The sequence below is a fragment of the Plutella xylostella genome, chromosome 18 (assembly GCF_932276165.1).
Source record: "Plutella xylostella chromosome 18, ilPluXylo3.1, whole genome shotgun sequence".
Taxonomy (NCBI): Eukaryota; Metazoa; Arthropoda; class Insecta; order Lepidoptera; family Plutellidae; genus Plutella; species Plutella xylostella.
In genome coordinates, this window is record NC_063998.1 from 6529389 (window position 1) to 6546817 (window position 17429).

Consider the following 17429-nt stretch of genomic DNA (forward strand, 5'->3'; position numbering starts at 1 on the left):
ACGTAAGTATCTAACTTTCTTCAAATAGAAATTAATGGAATAAACAAACAAAATTATCCATACCAACATAAACCCGTATAATGTCGTTAATCATAGCTTTAGTTCACAATAAAATTATCAAAACCTAATCTAATTCCGCTCTATATAGAAGTCATTGACGTTTGCAAAACTAGGCAGGTGATATAATGTCCGGCCGGTGTGGTCAAATAGTTGAATAGTAAATGGACATAATTGTACATTATGTAATGTGATCGTCTGTGAGACTGCGCGGAGCGTGGGAGCTGGTATAGCTCCGTAATATGTATGTTGCAAATTGAACAGTACTTATATTTCTTTAATGCGTTTAATAATTTTAATATAAGTTATGTTGACGGCGGCGCTAACTAATGCCCTTAGCCTTAATTTAAGATATAGTAAGCATGACTTTTATCCCACAGATATTTATCCAGAAATTGTGAAACTTCTTGGCTTAGGATTCTTTTAAAGACACAGTTTTTGGAGAAACACAGTTTTTGAGGCAAATCAAAGCCACTGTAAAATTCAACGTGTAAAAAGTTCTGTTAAATTAATTTGTTTAATTAAATAACTAAGTGTATCAATAGTTCCTAACATTGTTTTATTTTGACTTTTAAAGATTATTACGTTTCAAATAAGAGGCCTATGTCCAGCGGTGGACTATTACGGGATGATGATGATGTTGAGGTTCCAAATCACCTAATAAAATAAATATTTACGTATTGGTAAATAAAGGTTATTGTCTATGTATCCGCAAGTAATGGTATGAATGTGACAAAAAAGTACGGATTTCACGTGTATGAATAGTCCATTGAAACTATTGTTAGGCCATTGACTGATTTGAAACAAAGACTACTCGTATGTTGAAAATATTTAGTATAAAAACAGAAACTAATAGGATTTCATTGAACTCTGATATTAGAGTTTGATATATTATGAAGAAATAATAGTTTTCGATTATTGCAGTATTGTGTGATTGATTAGAACCCTGCACAATGTAGCATAGGAAATCATAGTAGGTTAGGTACATAACTTTTTATCATGCTGAGCAAGGGAAAACCTAGCCTTATTATACAGTGAGAAATCATCATGAATGAGTTCAATGACATATAGGCTGCCCCTTCTTTGGAAATAGCTAGGATCTAATTGTAATGTAATGTGTTTCATTAAGGTACATTCACAACACATATGTACAATGTACATAGACTACGTATATAGTGTCTCTTCTTTGCATTGTAACTAGGTACCTACGTGCAGGCAGCGGTCAGTCAGCCGCCCAATCATAATGAGAAAGTGAACGCAGGTCAACGACCTCGCCCAATTTCTACTCTCTGAGACATGAGTAATTATGCACACGATGCCTGCTGCTGATGCTGAGGAAAGGAAGCAATATACCTGTAGTATGTAGGTGTGTATTCACTACGTAACTATTTACAAAGTAATTAGAATGTTTCAAAATGTTGCCGATAAACCAGTACCTAAACTTCTAAACACATACAATACGTACTCACTTCACAGCACTTAAATTAACAAACTATTAATTCGTATACATAGCGTGACTACGATAACGGCTAAAAGTAGCTATTTACACGTAATTATAACACATAGAGTTTCTTCGGCGTCGGTTTTGCTACGCCGCTACGAGCGGTCGCCATACAAAAGACATCAACGCGAAGTGCAAGCGCGCTTCGTAGCATAATATTTATTTATACCTTAAAATTTATATTTTTATATGTGTAGGTATAAAAATTAAGTAGATACTTAATCAAGCTGAAAGAAAATGGTAAAAGTGCTAAATTTAAAAGGTGTAAGTACCTTCAGCATTGCCCCTGAAGAATGCTGTCGAAGAACCTATAACTGATGGAGTAAACGTGTTCTGGAGTGGAGACTGCGACAAAGCAATCGTAGTGTAGTACAACATCCAGCTAGATGGAGTGACAACTTGTAAAAGGTGACTGGTAATGAATAGATGCAGAAAGTTATAAATTATATCCAGTGGTGTGCTTTGGGGAGGCCTGCGTCCAGCAGAACCACATGCTGAAGAAGAAAAATAAATATTCGTCAACAATAAGTAGCTTGCATTTTCAACCAGGTATATACTACGATTAATCATATTCATTTTTAAATAATACCATATTATATCATTAAACAACATTTGCAATCTAAAAATATACAAACGCGATAGATAGCTTGGTTGGTTGAGTCACAAATAGAAACTGCATAAGAACAGCTGAGGCATCGGAAGTGGTATATTTAATCAGATTTGTTGCGCGGCCGCATTACGAATTACCCATTTATAAGGTGTAGGCAAATAGATAGGTGTTTTATTATAAACTTTTATGTAACTCTTAGGTAAATGTAACCTGAAAATAGATAGGTATAATGTAGATGCAGACATATTTTTATAACTTTAGCTGCATTTTTTATTGTTAATACTATGTAATACTATGACTCTGTAAAAATAGTGAGTCACAATATTCTTCTACTTTATAAGCATGTTGGTGACAAAAAGTAGAGCTGGTCTAGGGTACAAGTTTTATCACCATAGCAATAGGAGCAGCCAGGGAGGGAGCACCAGACATGTTTATACTATTAACGTACGTACACTCAGGGAGGCTCTATTCATTCACCCCATTAGGTACAACATCAAAGAGCGTTGAACTGAACCTCGCATAACATACACCGTCTTAATCTAAACTTCGACAAACAAAATAAATATAAAAAACACAAAGCTCAAATGACGTAACAATTAGATAATAATGACGTGTCGGTCGTGTGGTGAGCGGCCACCAGAGGGTTACTCTATACTGACGAAAAACTAATGGACAAGAGCTGTCGTGAATCGGCACGTTTAACACTACGAGATAGAGTCGTGGCTCGCGCAGCAGCCCTCCGGAACTTAGTTTTTTGTCATATAGAGTGACCCCCCTGTTATATAAAGCACGTTTTAAAGGCCAGACAGGGGCGGCAGCTTCAAAGAGCTCGCTAAGAGAAGTTCATGGATATTTATTTGAAAGCGTGGGTAACTCAGTGCAGTGGGTAAAGATTACTCTACGTAGTCTGTGCGGTTTTGTAAAACTGTCGCATAGGGTATGCGTGTGATTTCCCATGGTTAAATCATCGTACCGTGGCCAGACATCGGCTTCCAACTATCTCCACAAATTAAATGTAGGTAGGTCCATGGTATAATATACGGTAGGGTTAGTGCTTATTACTTCCATGGGTTGGGTTTATTATCTCTCTCTACACATAAAAGAACATTTAAAAATAAATTGACTATAAGTATCTAAGTAAGAAGGTAGTATCTAATTGTCCAAGAATTAGCACAAATTTCCTTTGGCGGTCTCGCATCTAGCGAGAAACGCGACGGGAAAACTGCGGAAACGGAAACACACTGACTAATTTGTCACACTTATCGCCGAGACTACAGAAACAAGTTCATTATACTTACCTACTCATCACATGAACACAATTGCTTCGGTGGATAGTAATAAGTAGTAGTAGCACTTAGAAGGAATTCATAGAGCCTACGAAGGAGCTTTTGTTTCCTGACAATAAATATGTACAAAGTTATGAAACAGTTACAAAAGTATTGATTTGCATCGCGGCCGAAGGAATAAATGCATTCGTTTAAATTATTGGAGTGATTGACAAAAAACTAAAAATAAACAAGTGAAAGTGCTCCTATCCCACTGACACACTCCGTGAATACCATTTACCCAAAGAATATTATTTACTAAAGTATAATTTCCTTATTTGTCACAGCACGTGGTCGGAGAGAAAGTAGAAGGGAATTAGCGGCAAAAACATACAAACGTTTAGTAAAAAAACAAAGTAAGTATCTTATTCTGATAATTACATTCACTTTTATTTGGTTCAGAAAAGGTTCGGTATAATTTAGGGCAGTTTCTTGCTATCGCGACTCTGTAGAGCACTGTTTTGCGTTTTATGTGTAGGTAATTTTTAGCTCTAAGTAGGTACATAAAATATCTAATGATTTAAATGAAAAATATTGAATAGGTATGGCATGCTATTACCAGTAATTTAACGAATAGTATAGTATGTTTGTTTGTATACGCCTAGTTTGTTTGAATGCGGCAAGTTTATGTAAAGAAATACGGAAATTATGCACATTTTTTGGAGAAAAAGGAAATACCAGTATGATAATATTGGCCTGCCTCATTTAGATTGGCCGAAACGAGGTGATTCACATTAGCTTGTTTACATTTAGAGATTCACACATGTATATTTTTAGGTTCGTATCTAAAATTAAAACATAATAAAAAATGTAAGTTGTGGTAGATGGGTTTTTAGTAGTGTTGCCCAAATTCAGTCTTGGTCTTGCAGTCTTGGTCTTGTTCTTGCGTTTTTGCAAGACCAAGACCAAGAACAAGACCGCGTATTTTTAGCAAGACCAAGACCAAGACTGACCGTGCAAGACTTGAGCAAGAACAAGACATAGCCTGCAAGACTCTTGCGTCTTGCAGAGCGCTATTTCACTGAGTAGTTAGGTGTAACAGTTCGGTGTATAGGTAAGTACGCTTAGGAATTCTATGAGATGCAAAAAACTGTATCAAAGAAAATGAAAAACTGGACCTATGCGCATTACGACTAATACCATAAACATAGCGAATAAAAAAATATCTATTAAAATCAAAAAGTAAACTTTAATAAATAGTAATAGACTAATAGGTAATTGCAAGACTTGCAAGACTCTTGCTGCAAGACCAAGACCAAGACCAAGACTGGGAGCGCAAGACCAAGACCAAGACCAAGACCAGGTGTATTGGCGCAAGACCAAGACCAAGACCAAGACCAGGTGTATTGGCGCAAGACCAAGACCAAGACTGGCTAAGTCTCGTCTTGTTCTTGCATTTGGGCAACACTAGTTTTTAGGATAGGCCAAGCAACATGGATAAGTATTGAAGTAATATAAGCAGCCATAAATTAAAGCATTCTGAAGTTAACTTATACAGGTACTTACCTATTTCAGCATATATAGCTTACCTATATGTATATTTGAAGTCATATTAGGCTAGGTTTATCTTAAATAATTTAAGTCAACAAATTTTATTCACAAAATGATGATTGACCGAACTTTTTGTGCCAAAGAAAGTATTCTCACGACTCTCATTATAACAACCCATTCATGATACAGATCCATTTGACCAAATAATTTAATTTGCCACTTTGTTGCCCGCTATAATGACACAATTTTGAATCTAGATTCAAGTTGTTGTTATTGTTGTTGATACCCACATGCTTGAAAAGTAAAGAACTATCTTTTGATATTTTCTAAAATAAACAGATAAGTAGTATTTTATATTTCCATTTCATTCACAATAAACGTTTTTTAACCTAAAAAGTTTTTTTAAAGAATTAATAGATTTACCAAGATAATTATTGTGACTTCCTGAGATAACAAAATACCAAACCTATTTATGTCTCTAAGCAAACATAGGCGCATTGTAGCCTATCAATGTAGCACATGGCCATTGGATTTGCGAAAAAACTATTAGGTACTTATCAAGTCCTAGTCTACTTTAATTTCAATCAAGTCATGCAGGTGCAGCAGGGTAGGCACACAGACTACCCCGCATGGTGTAAAAGGCGTGAGTACCTTTACTAAACAAACGTTTTTCTTTCTTTCTTTCTTTAGCAGTACGTATTGAGACAACTGAGTATTTTTATTTTTTATTTGTAATTTAATAGTTAATCTCTTTAATCATCACACGCTTCCTACTGTAGTGTCCAGGGTTATGATCACATTCCTATCTATGTTATAGTGGCTTTCAATCTTACATTATTCCATATCCTTTAGAACTTTCCAGACAAGTTCAGCGATACATACAGCAAGTACTTACATACACTTTGTCTATGTCTTAATTTGCGATTTCTCCCCCCATTCAAAGCTCAAAGGCAGTACGAGCGTCTAGGCGCAATATAAGCATTGTCTCACACAATATGATCCGTACGCCTCTCAGCGCTCCTGCCGAGCAGACGTGTACCTCCGCTGCAGTCTCCTTGCCTGCCGCCCCGCTGCGACGCCCCGCCGTCGCCGCTCTCCGCGACGCCCCGCCGTCGCCGCCCCCGACCCCTCGCCGTGGTCGACCGGTGCCAGTCACCGCTCGCCGCGCGCCGAGGACGGACCTCCTTGTTTCCGGACTCTTTACAAACGATTATTGTTTCTGGACTTGCATACGATTTTGAAAATCCACACCATTCTTGTGTGGTCGTATCGGCTGATACCTTGCGGTGTTAACGAACCCGATTACGGGGCACTGACCCGGCTGCCCGATATTTCCCTTTTGGAAATATCAACTTACCGGACGGGACTGGAACCATCAGCCTTGGGGGAACTCCTAGTTGATCTCCAGTTGTCTCCCTCCCACCCCCTCCTCATCCCTATTTCCTATTCCCTTTGGACTGTTTGGAGTCGGTCTACGGCCCGGCTTCTCGGTCCTTTGGGCTGTTAGTGTAGGGACCGTTAGGACCTGAACTCAGGTACCCGTAGGGACAACTACCTGAACTCAGGTACACGCAGGCGCAATTGCACTACCTGCGCCTGCCTAGGGACTGTTAGGGTCAGCCAGGCACGCGTACCTGTTTACAGGTACGCAGTAGGTTCTTTATCTACCCCCCTGCCGCAAGGCAGGGAGGTAAAAACCTTGCCCTTCGGGCATATTGTTCATAACCATGGACAACATGCTCGACCTACTCTTAGAGTGGATTAGGCGCGAGGACCCCTCTCTCTTCGAGAGGGCAATCGCTAAGTTCTGCCTGAGTCCGGCGTCGCCCGCACCCGCTTCACCCGCAGAATTCCCTCCGTCGCCAGCTGAGTCATTATCAGCATCTTTTTCAGATGCGCCGTCGCCCGCTCATCTCGCCGAGTTCTCGCCGTCGCCTGCTCCCGCCGAGTTCCCGCCATCGCCAGCAGCACCTTTCCCACTGTCCACAGAATCGTCGTCGCCCGCCGCCGTGTCGATGTCGCTTCCGTGCGCACAGTTAGGTATAGGTAGTAGGTCGCCGTCACCCGAGGCTATGGAAGTAGCCACCATCTCCTCGGAGTCTCCCGTCTCTCCTGATGACGGTTTCACCACCGTCACCAGGGGCAAGCGTAAGGCCAAGTCTCCTTCGCCAACGTCCCTGCACGCAGCGAAAGCAGTCAGGCCCTCGTCATCTCCCGTTCCGACTCCACAGGTCGCCCCAAAGGCTTCTAAGCCATACAAACCCCCCTCGTTGGTGATTCGCGACAAGGGTCAGTGGAACTCCGTTTCCCAGGCCCTTGCCGCCAGGAAGATTGGCTTCACAAAGGCCAAGAATGCCAGAGATGGCATTTTAGTCTCAGTGCCTACCTCCGATGATCACCGGTCACTCACGAGGTACCTCGATGAGCGTGGTATCGAATATTACCACTGGGAGCCCCCCGAAGATCGTCGACTTCGCGTCGTCATCCGAGGGGTCCCCAAGGAAATCGATTCCTCACTCATTCGGGATGACCTGCGCTCGCAGGGCATCCCGGCTCTGGAGGTGCACCGTATGTACGGTCGCTCCAAGACCACAGTTTATGATATGGTCTTGGTCATTCTAGAGCTCTCTCCGGAGGGCAAAAGAATATTCGACATTAAAGCAGTGTGTCAAATTTCTGGCCTAAGGATCGAGAAGCCGCACAAGCGCTCGAGCCCTAACCAATGCCACAACTGCCAGTCCTATGGGCACTCCTCGAGGAACTGCCATATTCGGTCGCGGTGTGTTAAATGTCTTGGTGACCACCACACTAAAGACTGCCCGCGACCAAAAGATCCGAAGGAGTGCACCGAGGCCCCTGGCTGCGTTCTGTGCGGCACTTTGGGCCATACAGCCTCCTATGGAGGTTGTCCTCAGCGTCCTCGCCCGCAGACTCGCAGAGGCTCAAAAAAGCCTAAACAGGCTGTCCAAACATCCCCCGCGCCTCCCGTGCACGTGGTGGAAAATTCGCCGCCGCCGCCAAATGCTTGGGTTAAGCCCCCAACAATGACGTCGGCAACGAAACCCCGACCGGCCGCGCCACCGGTCAACAAACCTTCGCCACCGGTCAACAAACCTTCGCCTGTACACCCCCAGGCCAAGAAAGTTACCGCTGACAAGGCCGACCTACATGCTGCCCTTAGGGATTGTCTAAAGGTGTTGGCCACAGTTCTGAGCCAACTTGATAAGGAATAACTCTTCAACTGTGTTGCAAGAGTTAAACCTAGGGCCCTGACAATCGCGTTTTATAACGCTGACTCCATGAAGGATCAACGTGATCTCATTGGAGCCTTTCTCCGGGATCACGACATCGATCTTCTTCTCGTACAGGAGACAATGCTTAAGCCACATAAGAAGAATCCAAACATCAGTAACTACAGGATTATCAGACTGGACCGATCTGCGGGCCAAAGGGGTGGTGGAACCCTTATCTACTACCGCCGAAGTCTGCATGTCTGCCCAGTCGATACCCCTGAACTTACCACACTAGAGGCCACCGTATGCCGGATAGCTATGACCGGACATCCGGACATGTTCATTGCTTCTTGCTACCAACCTGGGAGCAAGTCTCTGGTGGGAGGGGATATTTCTGCGCTCTTCGGCCTAGGGAACCATGTTCTCCTGGCCGGCGATTTTAATTCGAAACATCCGAGCTTCAATTGCAAGACCCTCAATCCAAACGGCACAAAGCTCTTCGACCTTATGGATCGACTGACCTTTGATGTCATCGCCCCTTTAGAGCCCACACACTATCCGAGGATCTTGCACCACCAGCCCGATGTCTTGGATTTCGCCTTGCTCAGAAATATTTCCCTCCCAGTCAGAGAAATAGCAGTTAAACATGAACTGGACTCCGATCATAGACCGGTCATACTGCGGCTCGGCAGTGTAAACTCGGATTCTTCACTGCTTAAAACTGTCACCGACTGGGACTACCTTCACAGTAGACTCCAGCGTACAACTGAGTCGCCTGAATTAGAGCGAATACCACCCGTGATCCGCTCTAAAGCAGACATAGACGTGGCAATCGACGCCTTCAGCAACCACCTCCAATTAGTCGTAAAAGACTCATCTAGACAAGTTCCGGCGACGGATAACCACCGCTGGAAATTGCCCGAAGATATGAAGGCTCTGCTGAGGGCCAAGAACGCCGCGACCAGGGCCTATGATTACTTCCCTAGTCATGACAATCGGTCAAGACTTCGGTCGCTACAGCGTCTGGTTAAAGAGAAGATCAAAGAGCTTCGCTCAGAACGATGGGACAACCTGCTGTCGGACATCAGTCCTTCACACACTGCTTTTTGGAGCCTTTCACGCGCCCTAAAGTCCGATACCATCTCTGAGATGCCTCCTTTAACCAGAACCGATCGCAATCTGCCCCCAGCCTTCAATGACGATGACAAGGCCGAGCTCCTTGCCGATAGTCTTGAAACGCAATGTTCGCCGTCCACCGAGTCGCCAGACCAATATCACATCGATAAGGTCGACGACGAGGTACAGCGAAGGGCCTCTATCCCCCCGGTCGATACTCTGGATCCCGTCACAGTCACTGAAGTCAAGACAATTATCAAGGACCTTCACTCAAAGAGGGCTCCTGGATGTGACGGGATCTCCAACAGAGTTCTCAAAAATCTATCGCCCCCTCTCATCATATTGCTAGTGTCGATCTTCAACGCTTGCCTGGCTAATTGTATCTTTCCCGACATTTGGAAAATTGCCGACGTCATAGGCTTCCCTAAGACTGGTAAAGACCGGAGAAATCCGACCAGCTACCGTCCTATAAGCCTATTGATATCCTTAGGCAAAGTCTACGAAAGACTCATCCAAGCCAGGCTCAAACAATTCGTTTTCGCCAAAGGCCTCATTCCAGCTGAGCAGTTTGGCTTTCGAGCCGGTCATTCTTGCACTCACCAAGTGCATCGAATCACCGAGCACGTACTCAAGGGCTTTGCTAGGAGGAAGCCAAAGGGCACTGCTGCCCTCTTCTTTGACCTAGCCAAAGCCTTTGATAAGGTTTGGCACAACGGCCTAGTCTACAAACTCTACGATTTGAAGTTACCAGACAGGCTCGTTCTGATTATTAAGGACTTCCTCTCGAATAGGCTTTTTAGGTATCGCGTCGAAGGCACTCGCTCTTCACTCAGGACGGTCACCGCTGGTGTCCCTCAGGGCTCGGTTCTAGCACCTCTGCTTTTCTCACTTTACACAAGTGACATTCCGAGACATCCACAAGTCTCGCTCGCACTCTATGCGGACGACACGGCTATCTATGTCACAGACATTCATAACCACACCATTCGCCGCAAACTACTCCAAGACGCAACCGATGCCTTAGGCGATTGGTTTCGTAAGTGGAGGATGGATGTTAACCCCGAGAAAAGCACAGCAGTGTACTTCTCCCGGACTAACGCCTATTACAGATCGATCCAGCCGAACATTCGCATGTTCGGCAAACCTATTCCATGGGCTAACAAAGTAAAATATCTTGGAGTCACTCTTGACTGCAGATTGAACTTTAAGGCCCACATCAACAAAGTGAGGAACAAGGCGGCATTCTATTTATGCCGACTTGCTCCTCTCATTCGCAACCCCAAGCTCTCACTACGCAGCAAAGTACGCTTGTATCTGACATGCATTAGACCAGTCATGACCTATGCTAGCGTAGTGTTTGCCCACTCGCCCTCCATTGCTCGACTTCAGGTCATTCAAAATCGTTTTCTTCGTCGTGCCACTGGTGCTCCCTACTTTGTCCGAAATTACAACTTGCATAAGGACCTTCAAATTCCGACCATCAGGAAATTTATTAAGGATTCCTCAACAAAATATTTCGACAAAAGTTCGGAGCATCTTAATCCGCTTATATCCTCATCATGCGATTATACAGTTAGGGTGGACGCTCCAAAGGGGTGGAGACGTCCCAAGAACATACTTACAGACCCAGATGACAGACTCACTGCTAGGTTGGCGACAGCGCCGTTAAACATCAGATCTCCCCACTCCCAAGTCCGAGTAGCGGCATCATCATCTCTATTAGAGGAGGCTACCCGGCGCAGACGCCGTAGCCTCCAAACTTACAATCGATTTAGACATGTGCCAGGGCGCTTCACGCCACCCCCCACCCACCGCGACGTCCTAAGCTGAGGACACTTCAGGAGGCAAGCCTCCTGAAGTGACCTCATCTTAGTCGCTTTATAACGGGAGAAGGCGCCTTACGACGCCTTCCCCAAACGTTAGGCAAAGTTGCAGAGGTCGCAGGACCGCAACAAATAGGTATCCCTTAGAAAAAAAAAAAAAAAAAAAAAAAAAAAAAAAAAAAAAAAAAAAAAAATATGATCCGTTCTGGTTCACATTTGGAGCGGTCTTCACTTTCTTTGAGTGTGACATGGAGCTGTGTGATTGTATGTGCTGTGGAGACTAATCATATGTAATTTGAGTCAATTCGGACAGTTTCCCACACGAGCTGCCTATTTGTCAAGTGGAAGTTCGTTCGCCCGATTGGAGAAAATTAATTGCAATTTATTATTTGCTTTTTACATTCCTACAAAGATATACCTATGTTTAGTATACTTACGTATAATGTAGATGTACCTAGTAGGTAGGTAAAGCTGCACTATTTTACTAATCAAAACTATTCAAAACCTATAATAAATGTATAGGACTATATTAAACTGAACATAGAATCTGGTCCGCAATTTGCAAGTAGGTAATTTAGAAAATAGATGTATCAGGTATTTTCATCAATCATCTTGTTATGATCGAGGAGACACGCACATCATGCTGAGATATGTTACAATCTGCAGTCAACAGATATGTAGCTGGCATCTCTTAACATTACGCTTAGTTTGTTATGTATTTATAGAGAACTTCTTTTCGTTGGTTCTTTATTCATCTATGCAGCATCATTTGGAGCTGCAGTGCAACAAGTCATATACTTACCTAGGAACTTTAGATCTTATGCTAAAAACAAATATAAAATGTACCTATAGGTAAGGATATTAGTTTACGTTAAATGTGTTACAAGGTTTAGGTGATTCGTTTATCTTAAGATAGCTATATTCGTGTCTTCAATTACTATTTTGGTTCCTAGTGGAGACACACAATGTCGATGACCACATTTACCAACATACAGATGCGTACCAAGCGTATTTTTGTCGTCATTTTTATTCCAAGTTAAAAATGTTTGTCCGCGCTGCACATACTTAGCTAATCCAGCACAAGCAGCCGACGAAATGCGAAGGAATGCAAGTCCTTCTAGGTCACCGGCCAATAATAGTCACCGACGCGGCCGTAAGAGCGAAAGCCACATTTCGCCCGCCCTACTGGCACACTCCCGCTGTTTATACGCCATATCACTGTGTTTACTCGAACCATTTATTTAATTTCATTGTCGTTTTGTTTACTGGTTAGCGGCTCCGTGAAAAAAGATTTCCCGGATACAGTTTTATGTGCAGCGGGATGTTAGAAAGCTGTGCTGTGTGATAAAGTTAGACGTAGTTACGCTGGATGTTAAGATAATGCATCATTTCCTCACTTATGCAGCACCTACACAGTTAAGCCAAAAAGCCAAGTGGCAACCTGCAATTTTATGCCAATAAACACAGCTGTTATACCAGCTACCGACTAACTGCTAACCAGCTCAGCAGATTACTACCAATACCTACATGCGTTTCTTATCGCGAACTCATTCATGCAATTTTATAACTGTCCCCGTAGCCCAATGAAACCCGCTTTTAACCAGCATCGGGGCCATAATTATAGTATAGTTGAACGCACCCTTGTGGTTGAGAACCGCAAAGAGGTTATGATGCCAGTGTCAATGTATTTTATTGCGGGGGATAAAGCGTGGAAGCGGCGACGCCCTCAATTCGAACACAGTTATAGGTAGATGTTCTCCGCATACCATAGGTAAGTGTATGATTTGCTACGTATTGTTGTTAAACTTGTAGTCATTCATAAACACTTACGCCTATTGCTGACGAGATTGGCAGAGGCTGGCGATTGGCGTCACTGCTACCGTACCACCATCGCACGTGAGTAGTCAACAATCTATGTACAAGTGCATTGACGAGATCAATAATCAATTCGAGAGGACGAATAACACCACTCTTTTGATCCAAATTAAAATTCGGAGATGGGCTGGCATAAATACTTATTTATGTATTAGTGTTATCTTTAAATAAAAGCATGCGCCAAACAGAATCTTCGTGCAATTAAAAATTACCGATAAAATTGCCAGTTAGCAGTCTGTAACAGCATTAATATGTTCACGGCTTACGGTAATACGGCCGTAACTGAGTAATGATACTAATGATCTATTCAATATAGAGATAGTGCAGTGCGGGCATCTCGCTCACATCCGTATTCGAGATGACGCATGCCATCTCGTTTCGACATGGCTTGGAATCCACTGAAGCAGGATTTGGTTTAGTTTTGGCGTTACTTTTACCCCAATGAGTTGGCACGTAAGTAAGACGTGCTTAACGTCTTCATATGGGATGCTGTGATGCAAGATAGAGAATGGGATGTATTTATTTGGAAATGTGTCATAATTTGTTAGCTAACTATCATTCTTAATTAGGTATAATCTTTACTAAACTCAAAGCATTGGATAATTTGGAACTCATTTTAACCATATCCGACATCAAGAGTTGAAATAGACAGGTCGAAGAAGACCGAGGAAAGAGTGCTGTAGCGCTCGTTTCCAGACGAAGAGTTTGAACCAAATTCTCAGCTCATGCATGGCCAGTAGATATGAAGCAGTAAACATCCGTCGGCTAATATGATCAGGCTCCTAGGCCTGATATCCTATATATGAATGTACGGTGGCCTGCGCCTAAAAGTATACAGGCGGAGTTTTTAAAATAAATCCCTGATGATGAAGGGACCAGCTACATCTGTTATAAATCCGGGGACGTGTTGTGTGTGATGTGTATAGCAGTGGTGTTTATGTGGATGTGCTTGAGCAGCATGTGAGCTTGAGATCGCTATTTTAAAAACTCCGCCTGTATACTTTTAGGCGCAGGCCACCGTACATAATCTATAATAAATGCAATCTGCCCACTTGAAATAAGCATGCGTTCCAGACCAGTAGGAGGGAAGTAGGCTTGCGTTTCTACGGAGCATTCCACATTGATGTACAGTTAGGTCCGTATGCAAAATGACAAACAAACCCGCTGGCCCACACCTGACTCGGCCATCCGCTGACCCGCTCGGAACTGGATGTGCCGTGGTGATAATTATAGTACTACAGCAGAACGTGAGCAGAACGGAATCTTGAAAGGCAAACAAACTTAAATACATGTAAATTTATACTCATAACGAAAGCCTATCTCCACTTGACTTCAGTAGTGTCCAACACATGCACCCATAGGGCATCACAAGTCTTCTACAGTTCTTACAAAAATGTCTTATCTGTTATCTTACATGAACAACGTACGTTTGTCTCCAAATCTAGGTAAAGTTATACATTCACATAGCTTCACTTTTTGAGCGGTTCGAGACTTCGAATAGACTAGACTTACTTAGGGTGGCTTCCTCAAGACATTTAAACGTATTTAAATATATTGCTGGCTTGCTCTGTCACTATACTGCCAAAGCAAGCCAGCAATAGATTTAAATACGTTTAAATGACTTGTGCAAGTCACCCTTACTCCATTTTAAAGACATAAAGAAGACTATCGCGGAAAACGTGTTTTTCTTTCAAAGAAAAGTATTTTTCAGATTAAAAAAACCCTACACATTATTGTAGACTATGAAAACAGCATACAATGTATAAAATTTAAGATGTGCATTCCCAAAGTAGATCGCCGAAGGCGGCCATAGGCTGACCCACTCAAAACTAGTTGTTCGGTATCTTGATTTGTTGTGTTTATAGACTTTATAGCTTAATGTTGGGAATGAAATTTCTCTCCATATAATGCACCTTCCTTGTTTGGCTTGAGAAACAATTTGTACCTTTTCTATTTAGGACTGGTGAAGACGTCATAAAAGTTATATTATCAAGAAATTCCTGAGTTAAACGTTCGGTATTATAATCTTTGATATTAATCAATAACAAAAAGTCCTACTTCAAATGGATTAAAGAATTAAAGCCGATACAAATGCATACAAGGAAAATACAGAGTTGAGAAAGTTTTTAAATCAAGGTCATTGATGTCGAAGATAGGAAGAAAGTAATATAAAATTTAAACATTTTGGGAACACAAGTCTCTTTTTACATACGTAGTACAAAAAGCTTAGGTACTTTATAGTAATAATAAAACTGTATGTGTTTTTTTTCTCATTCAAATTCGACCATATCTATAAATAAAAGTCTACCAAGGCACGATACAAGAACTTGAAATAAAAACAACGCTAACACTAACTAATAACAGCTTTGACAAATCTGACACTCTACCTACTGTATAGGTTAACAGAATCAACACTTTTAGACTGAAAGATAAAGAACAAAACCAATCATGATTTTCCAAACTAAGATAAACCAAACAATTCAAATAATATGCATCAAACACACCATCCCATCCTTAAAAGCAGGTATCAGATGGAAATGCCCAAGTAGAAAGTGAAAAAATGAGTCAGCGGGGGTCACTCGCCGACACACGAATCCGATGCGAAGGCTTATCTGTCCTCCGCTCATTAAAGTCACGGTCCAGGGAATGGGGAAAGTGTTTACGTGTAAATAAATACGAATCCCGATCGGATTCTCTACCATGTGACATTCACTTTCCTCTTCATTGATTTCTTAAGCTTTCTTAGGGCTGATTTTTCAATGGTCAGATAAAAGTTATCTGAGGAATAATGATGTATGTGACAGTGACTATTTTATTCCTCAGACAACGGCAACGTTTATCTGACCATTGAAAAATCAGGGTCAATGTTCAATTCGTGATTTTGATCGTTTCGTTGGGGATCATTGTTGAGTTATGCAATTTTTTTGTTACTTTGCGAGATTCACCATAGACATTTACTTGTTTCTACGGATGAGTAGGTAGAAAACTTAATTTTGGATTTGAAAGATATTAACGTACGAATACAGGACGAATTTATAGGATTGAATTGAGGACTCATATTAAACCAATATTAACTTATTAAGCAGTTTATTTCACTGAAAATATGTATTATACTTAATTGATTTAGCAAATACAATATCAAGCAACATGGACTATGACATCTGTTATACATAGGTATACCAGGTATCATAGTAAATGATCATAAATAGTTCATTAACTATTTATGATCATTTACTATGATACCTGGTCATTATCAGGATTTTGTCGTATATTAGCAACCACTACTTCTGCATTACAAGGCTAGGTACTTACAATTTTATAGAACTGTTTCCGATGACCTCAAACAGCTTAGGAATCTGCAAAGAAAGTCTGTTAATAAATGGGGTTCATCATTAATTAGTAATTAAGATTTTATTGGAATACCACCAACACCAAGCTCAGAGAATGTACAAAACATTTTCATCATAAAACTAATTGGTAAGAGTAGGTGCCTTACCGGCAGGCATACCTAGACAATAGAAGCTATAAGTATTAGTCGACCGTTTATCCCATGGCACTATACGACTGGCCTACTTCCTACAGAGGCAAGAAACCGCAAAACAGGCAGTGAGCTGTGTAGTTTATGTAGCTTAATAAGCTTAAGCTATGCCTGAGGATAGATTACAAGTACAATTTAGTTTGCTGAATAATGGGGCATGATACTACACACTCGATCAAAAAAGCTCTGGCATTACTCACGATAAACTTACACGTTGAAAAACAAAACGAAGTCGGTTAATAAGAAAAAGGCTAACAAAACAACTCTATGACAAGTAGATTGTGTTTTTTGGCCCTTTTTCTTGGTTTGTGCACAGATAAAATATTATGTCTTAGAATTTTATAAATACGCCATATGTAAGGGATGTACAGTGGGGTCTTGTAATTGCAACTATCCGATAAATGCAACTAACTTCAATAACTCCCAAATTTCTTGAGCTACCAGCGCATCTACATTTTTGGGTAGAACTTTTATGATGTAAAATTGATATCAGTCTGTCGTTTTACAATAAAGTAACTCTAGTCTAGAGGGAGTTATTGAAGTTAGTTGCATTTATCGGATACTTGCAATTACAAGACCCCACCTTATGGCGTATAAAATAAGAATGCAAGATTTTAGTGAGTATAATATGACGATGATACATAACATAACAGATAATATCTAAGCGGCATTGCGATGAACGGTGCAGTCTTAGATTAACAATATACGAACAAGATGTTGTCACATACAAAAAGAAAGCAAAATCTATCCGTTTTTGTTTACTGTCAAACCGCTTTATGTTCTACCTAAGGACAACCTTGCATCGTACCAATGAATAAAGTCACAAATCTACTAACCGAACTTATAAGTGGAGTGATATC